Genomic DNA, 19,416 nt, shown 5'->3' with positions numbered 1-19,416 from the left:
GCGACTTCACTTTCACTTTTCACTTTTCTGCACTGGAGAAAGAAATGGCAACCCACTCCAGTGTTCTTGCCTGGAGAATCCCAGGGACGGGGGAGCCTGGTGGGCTGCCGTCTATGGGGTTGCACAGAGTCGGACACGACTGAAGCAACTTAGCAGCAGCTTATGTAGAGAAGTTTGACTGAGATTCCTGCTTCCTGGAGAGACACCTCTACCCCAGGGGTGATTTCAGCGATGCTTTATTGCTAGTGCCCCTCCCCCACTGGATCTACAAAGCTAGAGATGCTCTTTGTGCTGGGAAGATTTTCCCAGGATAAGCCCGATTCCTGGTACAGTCCTTGGACATTGTCTTCTAACAATCCCAAATGGACTGTCACGACAAAGGACACATCACAGCCTTGATGAACTCAAGAAAGCCTCCAAAGACTCTCTGGGGGCAACTATTATTACAATTTCAGCAATATTATTTTTGATTTAAAATAGTTGGATTAGATGATCTTTTAAGTGCCCTTAGCTCTAACACTATGACTAAACAGTTTGTGGGCAGGCCTGGGAACACACCCATCACATTTCTCTGGGAAAAGACATTTCAAATCCAAACAAGCTCAATTAATAGACTTCTGGAACACAATTCATTAAAGGCAAGAATAGACTGAGTGGGACAAAAATGTATAGGCTTTGGAGGAGAACATATTGTGCCCATATTTGGCACAGCCTAGGGTCACTTTCCGGAGAAGGCAATGGCACCCCACTCCAGTACTTTTGCCTAGAAAATCCCATGGATGGAGGAGCCTGGTAGGCTGCAGTCTATGGGGTTGCTAGAGTTGGACACTACTGAAGCGACTTAGCAGCAGTAGCAGCAGCAGGGTCTCTTTAGGAGAAGGCGATGGCACCCCACTCCAGTACTCTTGCCTGGAAAATCCCGTGGACGGAGGAGCCTGGTAGGCTGCAGACCATGGGGTCTCGAAGAGTCGGAAACGACTGAGCGACTTCACTTTCACTTTTCACTTTCATGAATTGGAGAAGGAAATGGCAACCCACTCCAGTGTTCTTGCCTGGAGAATCCCAGGGACAGAGGAGCCTGGTGGGCTGCCGTCTCTGGGGTTGCACGGAGTCGGACACGACTGAAGTGACTTAGCAGCAGCAGCAGCAGCAGGGTCACTTTGCTACTCCAAATGCTGAAGTAAACATGGGGCCTGTTTGATGGGTCTAAGAATGACACTGAATGCTTTGATGGAATTTGGTAATGACTTTTTTTCCCTCTAAGTTGAACTTCTTAGCTGGTTGTTTTATTGTTTAAACAAATATGTACTCACAAGGAAAGCTATGAGAATAATAGAAACATTAGAAAACCAACTTCATAAGGAAGAACTAAAATATTAAGTATATGAGGCTATGAAAGAACCTTAAAATTTCCTTCTTGAATTTGAAAAGGTGTAGTGTAGGTAGATATGTAGATAAAACAATGTTATATTTTGCTCAAAAAATGAGGACACAACATCAGCAAATTATGAGTATTTTTAAAGGGCAAAATAGAAAATAGTATTACTATCCTTGAAAATCTGAGGACTATGTTGGTGGTTTAGTCTCCAAGTTGTGTTCAACTCCTGTGACCCCATGGACTGTAGTCTGCTAGGCTCCGTTGTCCATGGAATTTCCCAGGCAGGAATACTGGAGTGGTTGTCATTTTCCTTCTCTAGGAGATCTTCTCAACCCAGGGATTGAACCAGGGCCTCCTGCATTGCAAGGCAGGCAGATTCTTTATTGCCTGAGACACCAGGGAAGCTATGAGGACTGTATGAGTGTCCAATTTATCGGCTACCTTTATATCTAAGTTTGGTGAATAAGAATATGAGATCAATGGACTGAAAGCTATGAATGAGACAAAATCCTGTTTATGAAAAAGAGGAGCTTCAAATGCTGAATAGTTGAAAATTCTTCTTTTAAGCTTTTGGGGAATAAATCTCCTCTTCTTCCTTCTCAAATATTGTAAATCACCAAGGGGTGAGAAGATGACATTGGATTTTAAGAGTGAAACAAGGTAATGCTCAGCATGAGACAGCAATGTCCTGGGATTTGGAAATCATGCATGCTATTAAAGATTTGGGGATGAGATAGAGTAAAAATACCCAGTACTGCCAAAAGATGACCTAACCCCAGAAATAGACTGCAATAGTAGTAATGTGATGAACTAATGGTAAGAATACACCCAGCCTGGATACAATAAGTGAGTAAGTGTTAGTCGCTCAGTTGAGTCTGACTCTTTGTGACTCCGTAGACTTTAGCCCACCAGTCTCCCCTGTCCATGGAATTGTCCATGCAAGAATGCTAGAGAGGATAGCCATTCCCTTTTCCAGGGGATGTTCCTGAGCCAGGGATCTAACCCAGGTCTCCTGCATTGCAGGCAGATTCTTCACTGTCTAAGCCACCAGGGATACAATATGTGGTCAGTTCAGTTCAGTTCAGTCACACAGTTATGTCTGACTTTTTGTGGCCCCATGGACTGCAGCACACCAGGCTTCCCTGTCCATCACCAACTCCCAGAGCTTGCTCAAACTCATGTCCATCGAGTTGGTGATGCCCAACCATCTCATCCTCTGTCATCCCCTTCTCTGCCTGCCTTCAGTCTTTCCCAGCATCAGGGTCTTTTCAAATGAGTCAGCTGTTCGCATGAGGTGGCCAAAGTATTGGAGTTTCAGCTTCAGCATCAGTCCTTCCAATGAAGACCCAGGGCTGGTCTCCTTTAGGATGGACTGATTGGATCTCCTTGCAGTCCAAGGGACTCTCAAGAGTCTTCTCCAACACCACAGTTCAAAAGCATCAATTCTTCAGTGCTCAGCTTTCTTTATAGTCCAACTCTCACACCCATACATGACTACTGCAAAAACCATAGCTTTTTTTAGACAGACCTTTGTTGGCAAAGTAATGTCTCTGCTTTTTAATATGCTGTCTAGGTTGGTCTTAACTTTTCTTCCAAGGAGCAAGTGTCTTTTAATTTCATGGCTGCAATCACCATCTGCAGTAATTTTGGAGCCCAAAAAATAAAGTCTGTCACTGTTTCCTTTGCCTCCCCATCTATTTGCCATGAAGTGATGGGACCAGATGCCATAATCTTAGTATTCTGAATGATGAGTTTTAAGTCAACTTTTTCACTCTCCTCTTTCACTTTCATCAAGAAGCTATTTAGTTTTTTTTTTTCTCTAATTTTATTTTATTTTTAAACTTTACATAATTGTATTAGTTTTGCCAAATATCAAAATGAATCCGCCACAGGTATACAAGAAGCTATTTAGTTTTTCTTCACTTTATGCCATAAGGGTGGTGTCATCTTCATATCTGACGTTATTGATGTTTCTCCTGGCAATCTTGATTCCAGCTTGTGCTTCATCCAGCCCAGCATTTCTCATGATGTACTCTGCATAGAAGTTAAATAAGCAGGGTGACAATATACAGCCTTGATGTACTCTTTTCCCAGTTTGGAACCAGTCTGTTGTTCCATGTCCAGTTCTAACTATTGCTTCTTGACCTGCATACAGATTTCTCAGGAGGCAGGTCAGATAGTCTGGTATTTCCATATCTTGAAGAATTTTGCTGTTTTTTGTGATCCATACAATCAAAGACTTTGACATAGTCAATAAAGCACAAGTAGATGTTTTTCTGGAACTCTCTTGCTTTTTTAATGATGTCATGGATATTGGTAATTTGAACTCTGATTCCTCTGCCTTTTCTAAATCCAGCTTGAACATCTGGAAGTTCACAGTTCACATACTGTTGAAGCCTGGCTTGGAGAATTTTGAGCATTACTTTACTAGCATGTGAAATGAGTGAAATTGTGCAGTAGTTTGAGCATTCTTTGGCATTGCCTTTCTTTGGGATTGGAACGAAAACTGACTTTTTCAGTCCTGTGGCCACTGCTGAGTTTTCCAGATTTGCCGGCATATTGAGTGCATCACTTTCACAGCATCATCTTTTAGGATTTGATAGCTCAACTGGAATTCCATCACCTCCACTAGCTTTGTATATAGTGATGCTTCCTCAGGCCCACTTTTATTTGCATCCTAGGATGCCTGGCTCTACATGAGTGATCACACCATCATGGTTATCTGGGTCATGAAGATCTTTTTTGTATAGTTCTTCTGTGTATTCTTGCCACCTCTTCTTATTATCTTCTACTTCTGTTAGGTCCGTATCATTTCTGTCCTTTATTGTGCCCATCTTTGCATGAAATGTTCACGTGGTGTCTATAATTTTCTTGAAGAGATCTCTAGTCTTTCCTATTCTATTGTTTTCCTTTATTTCTTTGTATTGATTGCTAAAGAAGTCTTTCTCATCTCTCCTTGCTAGTCTTTGGAACTCTTCACACAGATGGGTATATCTTTCCTTTGCTCCTTTGCCTTTAGCATCTCTTCTTTTCTCAGTTATTTGTAAGGCCTCCTCAGACAACCTTTTGCCTTTTTGTATTTCTTTTACTTGAGGGTGGTCTTGATCACTGCCTCCTGTACAATATCACAAACCTCTTTCCATAGTTCTTATATCTATTAAATATTTATCCAATGAATAAAAGATTCTTTATATCAGGGATTCTTAATTGGGATTGTAAGAGGATGGGGCCATATCTGTGGGGTTAGAGTTGATTAGAATCATAAGTCTTTGGGGGATCATTTTTTTACTACATCCTATATTTCAGAAATTCTAATATATACTTAGGGTTGTGTTTTGTATTTTCTGTCCTCCTTCTCCCAACTCCCACATTAAAGCAGTGATAAGCCCACGTGTTTAGGGTGGAACAAAGAAATCCTGACAACCAGTGTCCTACGTTATATGAAGCAAGAATGTATATGAGAGGAATACTTGCTGGAAACAAATCAGAAAGAAAAATATCCTTTTCAAAGTATAGAACTTTGGTCACCCTGGTATCTCTGTAAAATAAGCTAGTTTCTATACATATACCTACACCTCTATTTCTTTTTTTTAAATTTTTAATGTAATGTATTACCTATTTTTATTATTGTTTTTTTTCTTTGTTTTAATTATTATTTTATTATTATTTTTTTTTTACTTTACAATATTGTATTGGTTTTGCCATACATCAATATGTACCCGCCACGGGTGTACACATGTTCCCCATCCTGAACCCCACTCCCACCTCCCTCCCCATACCATCCCTCTGGGTACCTTTGACTTTGTGGATCACAACAAACTGTGGAACATTTTTAAAGAGATGGGAACATCAGACACCTTACCCACCTCCTTCTACACGATGAACTATTTTTAACGCTAAGCATGAAATTAAGCAAATAACATTAGTGGCCAGAAATGATAATGAAAATTCTGTTATTGCTCTTTATAAATATATTTTACTTATATATAATTATGGCCATAAAAACATGAAAAATAGAATAAATACAACCATACTGAAATAAAAAATTAAGGGCTGATATTTTAAAATTACATTTATTCATGTTTTGAAACAAATACATAAATATTTATAACCACATATCGATCTGTCACACTAATAAATAACATTACACTGCCTGTTTTAAATTTCTAACTTCCAAAAAATTAAAGTGACTCCATGGAAATGATTTTTCTTTGTGTATTCCTTTTTAATAGAAAGCACAGTCAAATTTGTTCATACTTGATGGAAGAACAATTTTTATTAATTTCAAAGTTTTTCTTTCACATGCAGTAATAATATACAAATCATCATATAGTTCAAAGACAGTTTGAAGAGTTCCCATAGACCAACACCCATTTTCCCCTATTAACAAATTATTTTATACATTTGTTACAATTAACAAACTAATGTTTAAGCATTATTTTTAACTAAAGCACATACTTTATTCATATTTCCTTATTTTTTTAAACTAATGTCCTTTGTTAGGAAAAGTTGTAAGCATAAGAATGTTAGGGGTACATCCATAAAACTCCCCATTTTATAATACATTCAGGAAGTTGCAAGACTGTCATGTCTCTTTAGATCAATTTTAGTGGCCTTCAAATGATATATTCACCAAAAATCATAATTTCTATATATAATTTGGAGAAGTTTGAAATCTAGTGTTATGTATTTATGAGTTTAATTTAAATAGTCAATTTGAGTGGAACGAGATGGCAGAATAGGAAGACCCTGAGCTTACCTTCTTCTACAGATACACCAAAATTACAACTACTTACAGAAAAACAAGCTATGAGAATGACGTGAATACTAGCATAGAAGACTCCCAACTAAAGAGAGAAAAAAAGAGACACAACAAGAGAGGTAGAAGGAGTAGAGATGTATCTAGACAGGATCCACATTCCATGGTCAGTGACTCATAAATGGAAAGGATATCACAACTGCAAAGATCTTCCCTAAGGAATAAGGGGTGCAAACTCCACATCAGGCTCTTCAACCCAAGGGTGCTGCACCAGGAAATGAATCCCCCAAAAAATCAGGCTATGAAAACAAGAGGCCTTACATGAGGGCTATAGGAAACAGAAACTCTGCTTTCTTTTTGCCTTTAATCAACAAAAAGTTAATATTTCTCATTGTTCTAAAAAATTCTTTCTTATGATTCTATGAATTGGCTGGATAATTTTGGCCTCAGCTGGGACTGGAAGATCTAGAAGTGCCCTACAGTCACAAGTCTAGTGGTTGGCTCAGTGACCAGGCATCCCGCATCTTCCAGTGGACTATCCCAGCTCCTCCCCACAGAGTTGATTGCAGAATTTCCAACAGCAAGAGGCAAGAAGCCCCAAGGCACAAGTACTTTTCAAACCTTTACTTGCATCATGTTAGCTAGCATATAACATGCCAAAGCCACTCATGGCCAGCTTAAACTTTGAGAACTGGAGAAATGGCTTTCACGTCTTTTTTTTTGCTCTTGAATGTAAATTTGTTTTACATTTTTAGTTATCAATATACAAGGTGGAAACCCATTGTTGTTTAGGAGACCCCCACTCTTACATGCATGTGTGCTAAATTGTGTCTGACTTTTGTGATCCTATGAACCATAGCCTGCCAGGCTTCTCTGTCCATGGGATTCTTCAGGCAAGAATACTGCAGTGGACTGCCAAGGAAGCATGCAAAAATTTCACACGCTCTGAGTCCTACAACAGAAGAAAGTGGTCAGCAACTTTGCTTGAGAGCCTCCCACAGAGGCAAGAGGCAAGGGGACAGCCCCTAGGGACCGAGGCACTAGTGGCAGACATTTTGGGGACCTTGGATTCTTTTTATTTCTTTCGCTAGCCTGAATGCTATGGATGTTGTCCAATCTTCTTATATTAACTGAGATTGTTTTGTGATCTCTCACGAAAATATTCCATGTACACTTGAAAAGAATATGCATTTTGTTATTTTTGGATGGAATGTTCTATATATATAACTATTAAGTTCATCTGGTCTAATTCACATCATGGGAAATAGATGGGGAAACAGTGGAAACAGTGTCAGACTTTATTTTTCTGGGCTCCAAAATCACTGCAGATGGTGATTGCAGCCAGGAAATTAAAAGATGGTTACTCCTTGGAAGGAAAGTTATGACCAACCTAGATAACATATGCAAAAGCCGAGACATTACTTTGCCAACAAAGGTCTGTCTAGTCAAGGCTATGGTTTTTCCAGTGGTCATGTATGGATGTGAGAGTTGGACTGTGAAGAAAGCTTAGCGCCAAAGGATTGATGCTTTTGAACTGTGGTGTTGGAGAAGACTCTTGAGAGTCCCTTGGACTGCAAGGAGATCCAACCAGTCCATTCTGAAGGAGATCAGCCCTGGGAATTCTTTGGAAGGACTGATGCTGAAGCTTAAACTCCAATACTTTGGCCATCTGATGTGAAGAGCTGACTCATTGGAAAAGACCCTGATGCTGGGAAAGATTAAAGGCAGGAGGAGAAGGGGACAACAGAGGATGAGATGGTTGGATGGCATCACTGACTCAATGGACATGAGTTTGAGTAGGCTCCGGGAGTTGGTGATGGACAGGGAGGCCTGGCGTGCTGCAGTCCATGAGGTTGCAAAGAGTTGGATATGACTGAGCAACTGAACTGAACCGATTGTACATAAACTTTATTTCAATTAAAAAAAATTGAAATGAACAATGACACCAGAGTGATTGTAAAATTAAAGAAACATGTATTCATTTCTTAGTCTTGAAATGAATATATGACACCAATGGCAACCCACTCCAGGACTCTTGCCTGGAAAATCCCATGGATGGAGGAGCCTGGTAGGCTGCAGTCCATGGGGTCGCTAGGATTTGGACACGACTGAGCGACTTCACTTTCACTTTTCACTTTCACCCACTCCAGTATTCTTGCCTGGAGAATCCCAGGGATGGGGGAGGCTGGTGGGCTGCCGTCTCTGGGGTCACACGGAGTCGGACACGACTGAAGTGACTTAGCAGCAGCAGCAGCAGCAGCATGCATATTTGGGAGCTGATGGTTAAATTGGAATTTCTTCAAATTAGCTTCTATGTAAAACATGGGGTCACAAAGAGTTGGACACAACTGAGTGACTTTCACTTTTCAAAACACAATACTTATTATTTTTTCACAATACTTATTAAAAAGTAATACAAATGTGTTAGTTCTCACCTTCCTTATTCAACAGTAAAAAGGAAAATTTTTTAGATTTAGAACTTAGAGCAATAAAAAACATTTTCCCCCTAAGAAAGAGTATTATATCTCTTATGCTGTTTAGAATTGCTAGACGAAACAGACAGACATTTAGTTGACTTTAGTAGAGTCTTTAAATCTACAGACAATCCCCTTTCCCATCTTCGACTATGCCTCTTTAACCATCCACAGCTCTACACTTGGTCTATCACTGGGTATGTCAGCCCTCATAGCAATTTAGATACAAATCTTAGCTTCTTTCAACTGTTTTCTTAGGACATCCATTTACTCCAATCCAAGAAAGCATTTTCCTCCCTTTTTTACTTTAGTATAATAGACAAATAAAATTGTAAAATATTTGAAATGTATAATGCTATGATTTGATATACATATATATTATAAAAGGATTAATCCCATTAAGTTAGTTAATACATCCATAATCTCATATATTTATCTTATTTTGTGGTTTGTGAGAACGTTTAAGTTCTACCCTCTTAGCAAATTTCAGTTATACAGAAACAGTTATTAACTATAGTCATCATATTTTACATTAGATCCTCAGAGCTTTTTCATCTTATAGCTTAAAGTTTGTACTTTTTATCAGCCTCTCCCTACTTCCCCCACCCCTCCTAACTCCTGGCAGTCACTCTTCTGTTTCAATGAGTTCACACTATTTTTTTAGATTCCTCATGTAATTGATAGCATGGAGTATTTGCCTTCTTCTATCTGTCTTGTTTCACTTACTATAACAGTCTTCAGGTTTATCCATGTCATTGCAAATGATAGGATTTTCCTATTTTTTAAGGCTGAATAAAATTCCACTATCAAATTTTAGATGTAGTGATAATGTGATGTATCAAGGGCAGGCTTGCACAGTTTGATTTCCTGTTGGTGCCAAGGCTGTCATTGCCCCATCCACCCGTCTTTATCCTTTCTCAGAAGCAACAAACAAATTCCTATCTCCCTTTGTCACTGCATGCATGGCAATGCCCCTCACCACCCCCCATCCCCTCCACTGCCAAGATTATTATTGATTGTTTTAACAAATGGGTGTCCCTCCATCAAAGAATTCTACTACGGACTGACAATAAAATGTCATTTATCTATTTTGTTACATAAGTGATCAGATTATATGTAATTTTTTTCAAAGAGTAGTTCATTTTTTCCCAAAAGACTTTAGTTTTGAGAATATAATGTACTGGTAGTCATCATTAGTCAAGCTCATGACTTGTAGCTAGAAAAGCATAAACACTAGGAAGCAAACAGGTTTCTCATTTTTAAAAAGACTCAATGGAGGCTTAATTTCACAGCATGTCCCAGGTGCTTAAAAACTATTACACTTAAGGTTTTTTCATTGATTAAATCCCTTTATTAACATTTTGAGGAAAGTAAAGGAATGACAAAAATTCTTTTATATATACATATATTTGCATATTTTTAAGCAATTATTGATAAATGCTTGGCTGTCTTTTCCTTTTAACCAGATTGCATAAATTTTATGTGAAACTTTCCCTCATAGTTATTGCTTCTAAAACTTTAATAATGCCTCTTGCTTTTTTCTAACCTTTCTGCATTTAGCATTCTTTGTAGTTATTTGATTAGCTATGACAAAATGGTAAACCTATACACAAATATTTTAAATATTTTTACTGCTTGTAACATTTAATAACTATATTTTGATTTTAATTGCATTAATTTAGTGGATTATAATTTGATATAAGTACATTAATTGTCTTCCATGCTAAAATTTTGATTATTTCCTATATACAACCCATTTCCTGCTTTCACTGGAAGCTGAAGAGGGTTTTTCTATTTTTGTTTTTATTTTTACTGTTCCCCAAGGCTTTCTTCCTTGTGTTTTTCTTGGGTAGGCAACATCTTGCCATGAAATATTTGAGCCATGACTAAAGTAAACCCACATGCTACTTGTTAAATGAGTTTTTTTTTTTTTAATGAAGTATTTGGTTAACATGTAACAAAGAGAATTTCTAATACATTACTCCACAGACCGATGTCTAGAATTATCATAGAGAAATATAATTCTAGAAACATATTTTATATTTATTATTTGATTTATCATATAGTGGATCTCAGGAGTTGGTGGTTACAGCCAATGAAATACTATGCTTTAGGAATAAGGTAAATAATGTTATTTGAATGCATTTGCTAGTTTTGTGTTTTACATAAAATATTTTATTCTATTCTTTCAACTTTCATGAGTAATGAGGATGTTGGTGTTTATAGATGTTCAAAATCTTTGCCCAGGTCATATTAGGAAGTGGTAGTGCTCCTTTCCCCAACTGCTCAAACTGATTCTTTTCTGATTTTTGCAGAACCTGTGAATGATTTAAAATCATGAAACACTATGCTTTAGGAAGAAGGGAAGTACTTTTTGAATGCATTTGCTAGTTTTGTATTTTGCATAAAATATTTTATGATGAAAAATTTCAAGACAGTTACAACAGGGGACTAAAGTCAGGCCCATCTGAATGCAGAACCACAGATGACTGCAGTGGTTACGCTCTCGTGAAGCTGGCCCTGCCTGTGAACTTTGAGATGTGGCACTAAAAGGCTGGAAATGGGTGACTTTCTCAAGGAAAAGTTGAGACTGACATACGAATGCAGGAGCTAAGGGGCCAAGAAGGTTGTGGGAAAACGAGCTCACCAGCTTTAGGAATGTGCAGAAGTCCAGGGAAGGATTTTGACAGCAGCAGCTTAGAAGTCAACAGTTCAATGCACTTCATTTAAATCTAACAAAGACAAGTACCAAACCCACATTTGGGTTATTCCTGTATTAGGACAATCTTTGGCTACATTGTCTTTTGGAACAGCTTTAACACCTTTGCAATTCATATCGAGGCTTTGTCACATTTGCCATTCATCTTCTCCATCCTATATTAATATTGTCTTAGATCAGGCTGCCATACATAGCAAGGTACCATAGTCTAGTGGCTTTAGATAACAGAAATTTAGTTCTCACAGTTCTGGAGGCTGAAATGTCTAAGATTAAGGTGGTTAACTTGGTTCCTGATGGAAACTCTCTTCCTGCTTTATGGATGGTCACCTTCTTGCTCTATCATCATATGATCTTTCCTTTGTACATGCAGATGGGAGGAGAAACAGGGAGGTAGAAGTAGAGAGAGGGGCCCTTCTCTTCTTTTTACAAAGTCATCAATTCTATCCTATTAAGATCTAATCCTCATGACCTCATTTAATCTTGCTGCTGCTGCTGCTAAGTCGCTTCAGTCATGTCCGACTCTGTGCGACCCTATAGACGGCAGCCTACCAGGCCCCGCCGTCCCTGGGATTCTCCAGGCAAGAACACTGGAGTGGGTTGCCATTTCCTCCTCCAATGCATGAAAGTGAAAAGTGAAAGTGAAGTCGCTCCCCATTTAATCTTAGTTACCCCATAAGAGCCTTATCACTAAATATGATTATATTGGAGGGGATGGTGGCTAGGGCTCCAACATCTAATATTTTTTGGCAGGAGACAAAATTCAGTCTATAACAAGTTTAAATTTTAAAATCCCAAGTGATGAATTTCTTATTTATCCATATTCAACTTGATGTTTTTTTATTTGGTCCATCTTTGTAACTCGCTGTCACAGTTTGGGCTTTTATTTCATAGAGTAGACACTTGCATAGCTGTATTGCCATCTCATGCCCCTACGCTTTTTAGGAAACCCTATCTTCATGTGGAAAAATTGATGGACTCCAAAATTTGTCCCGTCTACCAACCCTGATCTATGAAGATGGTAACAAGAATAAAGTGTCCTTTCATTTGTCTAGATTTACCTCATTGAAAGGCAGTTTGGACTATAATAGTGATATTTTCCTGTATCAGAAAAATTGTCTATACAGCAGAAGAACTGGCTCTGCTTCATCTATTATAAGGAGTTGACACTGAAAATCTGCTGTTCAGTTCTTGATGCTACACTTAGAGGGACATTGATTCACTGGTGTCTGGCCAATAGGGGTGGTTGAGAAGGCGATGGCACCCCACTCAAGTACTTCTGCCTAGAAAATCCCATGGAAGGAGGAGCCTGGTGGGCTGCAGTCCGTGGGATCGCTAGGGTCGGACATGACTGAGCGACTTCACTTTCACTTTTCATTTTCATGCATTGGAGAAGGAAATGGCAACCCACTCCAGTGTTCTTGCCTGGAGAATCCCAGGGACGGGGGAGCCTGGTGGGCTGCCGTCTATGGGGTCGCACGGAGTCGGACACGACTGAAGCGATTTAGCAGCAGCAGCAGCAGCAGTGGTTTTGGGAGCATGACCGATGAGGAACAGTTGAAATTCTTAGGAGAAAAGAAGATGTGGGGGACATGTATCTGATTTTAAATGTTTAAAGTCTTAGCATATGAAAGAGGAATTAGGGTGCCTTCAGAAGTCCCGAGTGCCTTCAGAAGTCAGAGCTAGTATTAATGGATAGATATGAGAGGAAGGCAAATTAGTTTATGAGGAAGAAAGTTTAGACAACCAGAGCTGTGCAGAAAGGGGTCAGGGGGGTGATTCCTCTGAATCATGAAATAGGAAGCTTTTCTTCATTGATAATATTCAATCAGGGGAAGAATATTTTATACCAGGGTCATTGTTCAAGACTGAATTTGTCCTAGGGCAGGGGAATTGTGTTTAAATAGTAGGGAATGGTTCTTAAATTGTGAAGCACCCTCTGGTGCTCTGAGAAGGCTGATTTTCTGTTATGAAGTGCTATGTCAGGACTTCCCTGGTGGTCCAGTGGTTAAGACTTCCCCTTTCAATGAAAGGGGTGTGGGTTCAATCCCTGGTTGGGGAGTTAGGATCCCACATACCTTGTGGCCAAAACATAAAACATAAGCAATATTGTAAAAAAAAATCAATAAAGACTTTAAAAAATGGTTCACATAAAAAATATTTAAAAAATAAAGTGCTGTGTCAAGAAATGAATTCTGTCTATATCAATTTTTTAGGCACGTCATAACAAAGTATTTAAAACTAGGTGATATCAAACAACAGAAATTTGTTGTTTCAAATTTCTACAGGCTAGAAGTTCAAAATCCAGATGGTGGCAGGGACAGACTCCTTCTGAAACCTATAGGGGAAAAAAATCTTTCCTTGACTCTTCCTGGTTTCTGAATGCCATTATTCCTTGGCGTTCTTTGGCTTGCAGTTTCATTGCTTCAGTCTTTGCCTCTGTTGTCTCATGACATTCCTCATCTCATAATGATACCTGTCGTGTTTGATTAGAGCTCATTCTAATGATTTCAACTTAACATCTACTAAGACCCTCTTTCTAGATAAGGTCATGTTGACGGGTACCAGGGCTTATGACTTCAACATATTCTTTTGGAGGACACATTTTAACCCTTAACAGCATCCCCAGGAAGCTGATACATTGCACTTTCATACTGGCTCTGTCCCTGCCATGCTCAATCATCTAAGCAAATCAATTTACCTCTTGGGACTTCAGTTATGCTTCTGTAAAATGAGAGCAATAACTTTCTCTGGCCAAACAACAGCGTCTGATGTGACTATGTAAAGTGTTGAAACATGGACATGTGTTCTAAGAAACCCTCATATATAGACATGTTATTTTAACCCTTTTTTTATATGTGCATCTCTAAATGATAACTTTTTTCCCCTTGAGCATAATTAAGGAATGGAGTGCTTAATCTCTAACAGATATAAAAAATATCAAGAACACTAACTACAAAAGGCCAACAGGCAGGGTCTGCAATAAGAACATGAGAAACAGCACAGCTTTATTTCATTTTGGAGGAATCTGAGAAAATGAACTAACTTAGTCAATATAATCTTCCCAGTCCACATAAGGAAGAGGAAAACATGAGACCTGTTTTGGGAATTTATTCTAAAATTTATGATCTAATTTTTTCACCATAATAGTCACTTTGTTCCCACAACATCCTATTCAAAGACTTTCTGGTGACCTAAATCTGCATTTACTTTTAAAAGTCCGTATTTTCCATCCTGTCCTTGATTTCCAGGTACTCTTTGCACTCATGGTTGACTACCATAAGTGAAAATTTGGAGAGGTGGCAACATGCTTGCAAACAAAGGGCCTAAATGGTCTGGCATTTGAGGAAGGATTTAAAAGAAGCATTTCAGTCTAAAACCAAGCAAATTGGAAGAATGTGTTCTCAGTAGCTTAAAGTAATGGATATGAACTGAAAATGGCAAAAAATAATCTTGAAGAAGAGCAAAGTTAAAGTACTCATACTTCCTGGTTTGAAAACTTATTACAAAGCTACAGTAATCAAGACAGTGTGATAGTGGCATAAGGGTAGATACAGAGATCAATGGAATAGATTTAAGAGTCCAGAAGTAAACTCTTACATTAATGACACATTTATTTTGAACAAATGTGCTAAGATAATTCACTGGAAGAAAGAACAATCTTTTTAACAAATGACACTGGGACAATGAAATATTCACATGTGAAAGAGTGAAATTGGGGCATCTACCTCACACCATATACAAACATGAACTCAAAATATTCATAGACTTAAACATAGGAACTACATCTAGAAAACTCTTGGAAGATAACATAGGAGTAAACCTTCATGACATTAATTTTAGAGAGTGGTTTCTTTGATATCACACCAAAAGGAAAGATATAAAAGAAAATAACAGCTAAATTGGACTTGGCCAAAATTAAAAAGTTTGTCCTACAAATGAAATAATCAAGAAAAAAAAAAACAAAAACAACCTACAGAATGGGAGAAGATATTTGCAAATCATATATCTGATAAGAGATTTGTATCCAGAATATATAAAGAACACTGACAACCCAATACTATAAGGACAGATAACTCAATTAAAAAGTGGACAAAGGATATTTAATAGACCTTTATCCTAAGAAAACATACAAATGGCCAATGTGCACATGAGAAAATATTCAACATCATTAGTCAGTAGGGAAATGCCAATCAAAAACTACAATGAAATACCTACAACTTCAAACTAATTAGGATTATTATAATTAAAAAGATGGATAAGCAAGCTTAGTGAGATGAGTGTGTTAGAGAGATCTCTAAGCACTGATAGTCCAGGATAATTTCATCAGGCATGAGGCTCTTAGACCAGAGAAAGATGAATGGAAACAGAGGCCTCTAGCCAGCCTGCAGAGGCCAATGCAAATACCCAGAACACGAATCACTGATTAGACACTTTCCACATGCCTTGTGGCCCAATGAGGGGCCAGGGACTCAGAAACCAGAGCATTCAGAGCCAGCTGATGGAGATGACTGTACATTTACAGTAGATCATTGAAGAGCATAACATACAGCTGATACCCAAGCACTTGCAACAGAACCTGACACTGGAAGAGCAAAGAAACAATCCAGCCATTCAGGAGCAGGAAGCTCTCTTGGACCACTTACTCTGTCAACTGGTCTACCTCCTACAGTCTGGGGCCATGGGTGGCCTGGAGCTCCAACAAACTGTCTTGCCCTTTCCAAGACTCTAGGAGTGATGTCAGAGTTGGGCAATGAGCCCATCGTCCAGGTAGCCCACCTCCTAGTTCATCAACTGAGAGATTTTGAAGCTTCATTTGTCAGTCTTGACCTATCCAACCATAAGATTGACATCTCTGCCTTGTACCACTCCACCTTCTAGGATGACAAGAGCTGCCATGGAGGTGAATACCAGGAAGATGAGAATACTTTGGGCTTCATTAACCCTGGTACTGATAAGCATAAGCTATGTACTGATCTGATGACTGAAATCTTAAGTCAGAGTGACGTGAACTGCATTGAGGAGATCATGCTGCAATATCCCAAGTAGAGAGGGCAATCATCTCTGAGGAAGAAGCGACCCCATTCCTGACCTACTACTGCAAGGCAAGTGCCCACCTTGATCCAGAAAACTTGGTTTTTCTAAATGGTTGTTGCTCTGTCTTTTCAATGCTGGCCACAGTTTTGTGTGATCCAATTAAGGCCTTTCTGACTCCTCCCTCTCTTCTACGGTGGTTTCCTCTTCAGTTTCCAGCTGTGTGGGAAGGTTGAGCTGATGCTCCTTTCCAGCTCATTTTTTAAGTTGGAGAAAGCCCTGCTTGAGGCTATGCTTATGGAGAATAAGCATAATTAATCCTCAGAATCCTCTGGATGACTTCTACTCCCTGGACTCACTGAAGGAATACCTGGAATTTGCCAAGAGATACAACTTACATGTCATCATAGATGAGATTTACATGCTGTCTGTGTTGGATGAACATGAAAACGTTCTGGGCATGGAAAGTTTGTCTGACCTCAACAACACCCATGTGATAAATCAGTCAGCACCAATAAGGATTTCAGCATCTCTCGCTTTGGCTTGGGTGCTCTGTATACCCACAACAAGGAGGTGGGCTCAGCCATGAGCTCTGCAGCATTTCTGGCGTCACCCAAGACAAGCCAGGTTGGCTGCTCCAGCACAGGAAACAAATTGAAAAAGTGTATCTGCTCACTAACTCTCACAGGAGCATTATCAACAAGTGAAGGTGTTAAAGATCCCCTTCCTCAACTGTGGCTCTGGCCTCTATGTCTGAGTCAACTTGGAACACATCCTGGACCTGTATGCATGTGAGGAAGAGCTGCTCCTCCATTGCTGTTTCCTGAACAGCAAGCTGATGTCCCATGGTGAAGTCTACAAGTATGGGTGTCTAGAATTTTCCACCTAATCATGGTGGATAAACTCATCTGCTAAAACACACGATGCATCATTTCTATCAGGTGCCTCTATGGAGCAGAAGCAGGATTTGATGGTGAAGTGGTTGGAGGATGTGCAGAGGGAGTGAGTAAGCTCTCTTTCTCCTAGTCAGTCACTCCAGCCAATCACATGCTCAGGGAGGCTTGTTATCAGCCTCTGGTCTAGAACACTGGGGCACTGACCTAAACTGGTGCTGCAGCTGGGCAAAGAGTGGGCTCCTCCAGGAAGGGGCTCACGTGACTCAGTCATCAACCTCCTTCAGCTGAGCATCTGTCATTTTTGGAAGCTTTGCATCCTTTCATTATTTGCTAGCTATTGCATGTGCAAAACATTTTTATGGGGTTGGAATTGGAAAGCCTACAGGAATAAAGGGAACTCCTTGGGGCCCTGTTTAAATGGGTTTATTTTTGTCTTTGATGTCTTCTAAATTCCATATTCTTTTGAATTTCAGGCCTGTTCTTTTTCTTGTTGATATTTTTCATAATCACCTTTGGAAGTTAGATGAATTTTTGTCCTTTTAAAAATTCTAAGGGAGATTACATATGACGAATGCTGCCAGGGGCAGGCCAGAAAGGAAAGGAAAAAATGACCCCTAACTGATGGAATATATTCCAGGCATCAGAGGCACTGTCCCATAGGATCCTGACAAGATCACACTGTCCTTGCCCATGAGTGAATGAATAGCAGGGTGTAGGCAGAATTCCAGAAGTTCCTACTTTTTCTTTTTCAAAAGGCTTTTAAAATGAATCTCTTGTGACAAGCCTGGGGTCTTTCATTTCCATCTCTGGTGTTTCCAGCTATGTTAATCACACCACTTGAGTTTCTCTGCAAAACTTTTGCATATCTGAGATTTAGTGTGAACACTGCTGCTATAAAATGAGTCGGGCAGGGACCACCACCTTTTTATAGATGATAATAAGGCTTTTAGAAACAACTGGAGGCTTTGGTCAGTCATTTGGGCTTGTGCTTATCCTCCCTTTTGAGTCTAGGTTTGGGGGTTCTTGTTCTTCAGTAATAATGCTCTTTTATAAAAAAAATAAAAACTAAAAAAAAGAAGTGTACCAACAAATCCTGATTCTTCAATTTTTTTTTTAAAATACCAGATAGTGTTCTTTAGAAATTGACTACAGCTAATAAAAAGAGAAAGGGAATTCATTGGAAAGATGAGGGAGCTACCGTGACCAGACATGCTCTTCTTAGGGCCTCTGAAATAGCAGCTAATAGACAGTCTTATCAGGGTGCTGTCCCTAAGACGGGAGGGATGATACATTCCATGGAAGAGATAGACTGTTTCTGTCTCCCGTTCCACAGATTCAAATAATAGAGTGGGGGGTGGGGTGGGGAAGAACACTGTCACATCTACAAGTATGGACTCTCCCTCCATTCTTTAGGGCTTTAATTTCTCTCAATAAGGCTTCACTAGTTTTTGATGTAAAAATCTTATACATATTTTGTTAAATTTATCACTCTATTATTTTTTTCACGTTATTTTAAATGTCTTGTTAATTAATTCGTCTTCTAATCATTTGTATACTGAAATAACTGATGTCTATAAAATGAATCTTGCACCTACCAAGAACGTTGACGATTCTGAGGTTTTACCATGGTGTTTTGTCTTGTGTCCGTGTTCAGTTGTCTCCAACTCTTCATGACCCCATGGACTGTAGCCCACCAGATTCCTCTAGTCATGTAATTTTCCCTGCAAGAATATTGGAGTGGGTTGCCATTGACTTCTCCAGGGGGTCTACCCAACCCTGGAATTGAACCCATGTCTCTTGCATCTCCTGCATCAACAGGCAGATTATTTACCACTGTGCCACCTGGGGGACCTGAGGTTTTACCCTACTTGCAAACTCATAGATTCCATGGATGTTGACAGAAGGCATGAGAAGCTTGGATCACAGACAAATGACAACTTATTAACCACAGTAATAGCAGCAATCAGAGTATTAATTTTTGCTTAGGTTTCCCAAGCCTTGCTTCCTACAGGGCAAAGTGTGGAGGACCAAGGGATGCCTGCATATGCAATGGGGTGGGTTGCAGGAGAGGGAATCCACATTTAGGGAAGCTGATTCTTTTGTAATGGCCAGTAAGCCTGCCTAAAATTTGGCCCTGAGAGAGGCATTATTTTTACTAT

At 39.3% G+C, this 19,416-nt stretch overlaps 1 pseudogene; it reads left to right on the top strand.

Moving 5' to 3' along the window:
- Positions 1-15,783: 15,783 nt before the first annotated feature.
- LOC113879037 lies at positions 15,784-17,250 on the top strand (annotated as a pseudogene).
- The last annotated feature ends 2,166 nt before the right edge of the window (positions 17,251-19,416 follow it).

The sequence above is a fragment of the Bos indicus x Bos taurus genome, chromosome 20, assembly GCF_003369695.1.
Source record: "Bos indicus x Bos taurus breed Angus x Brahman F1 hybrid chromosome 20, Bos_hybrid_MaternalHap_v2.0, whole genome shotgun sequence".
Classification (NCBI taxonomy): Eukaryota; Metazoa; Chordata; class Mammalia; order Artiodactyla; family Bovidae; genus Bos; species Bos indicus x Bos taurus.
The sequence above is the reverse complement of the archived record's forward strand: the minus strand, read 5'-3'. Positions and strand labels throughout refer to the sequence as shown.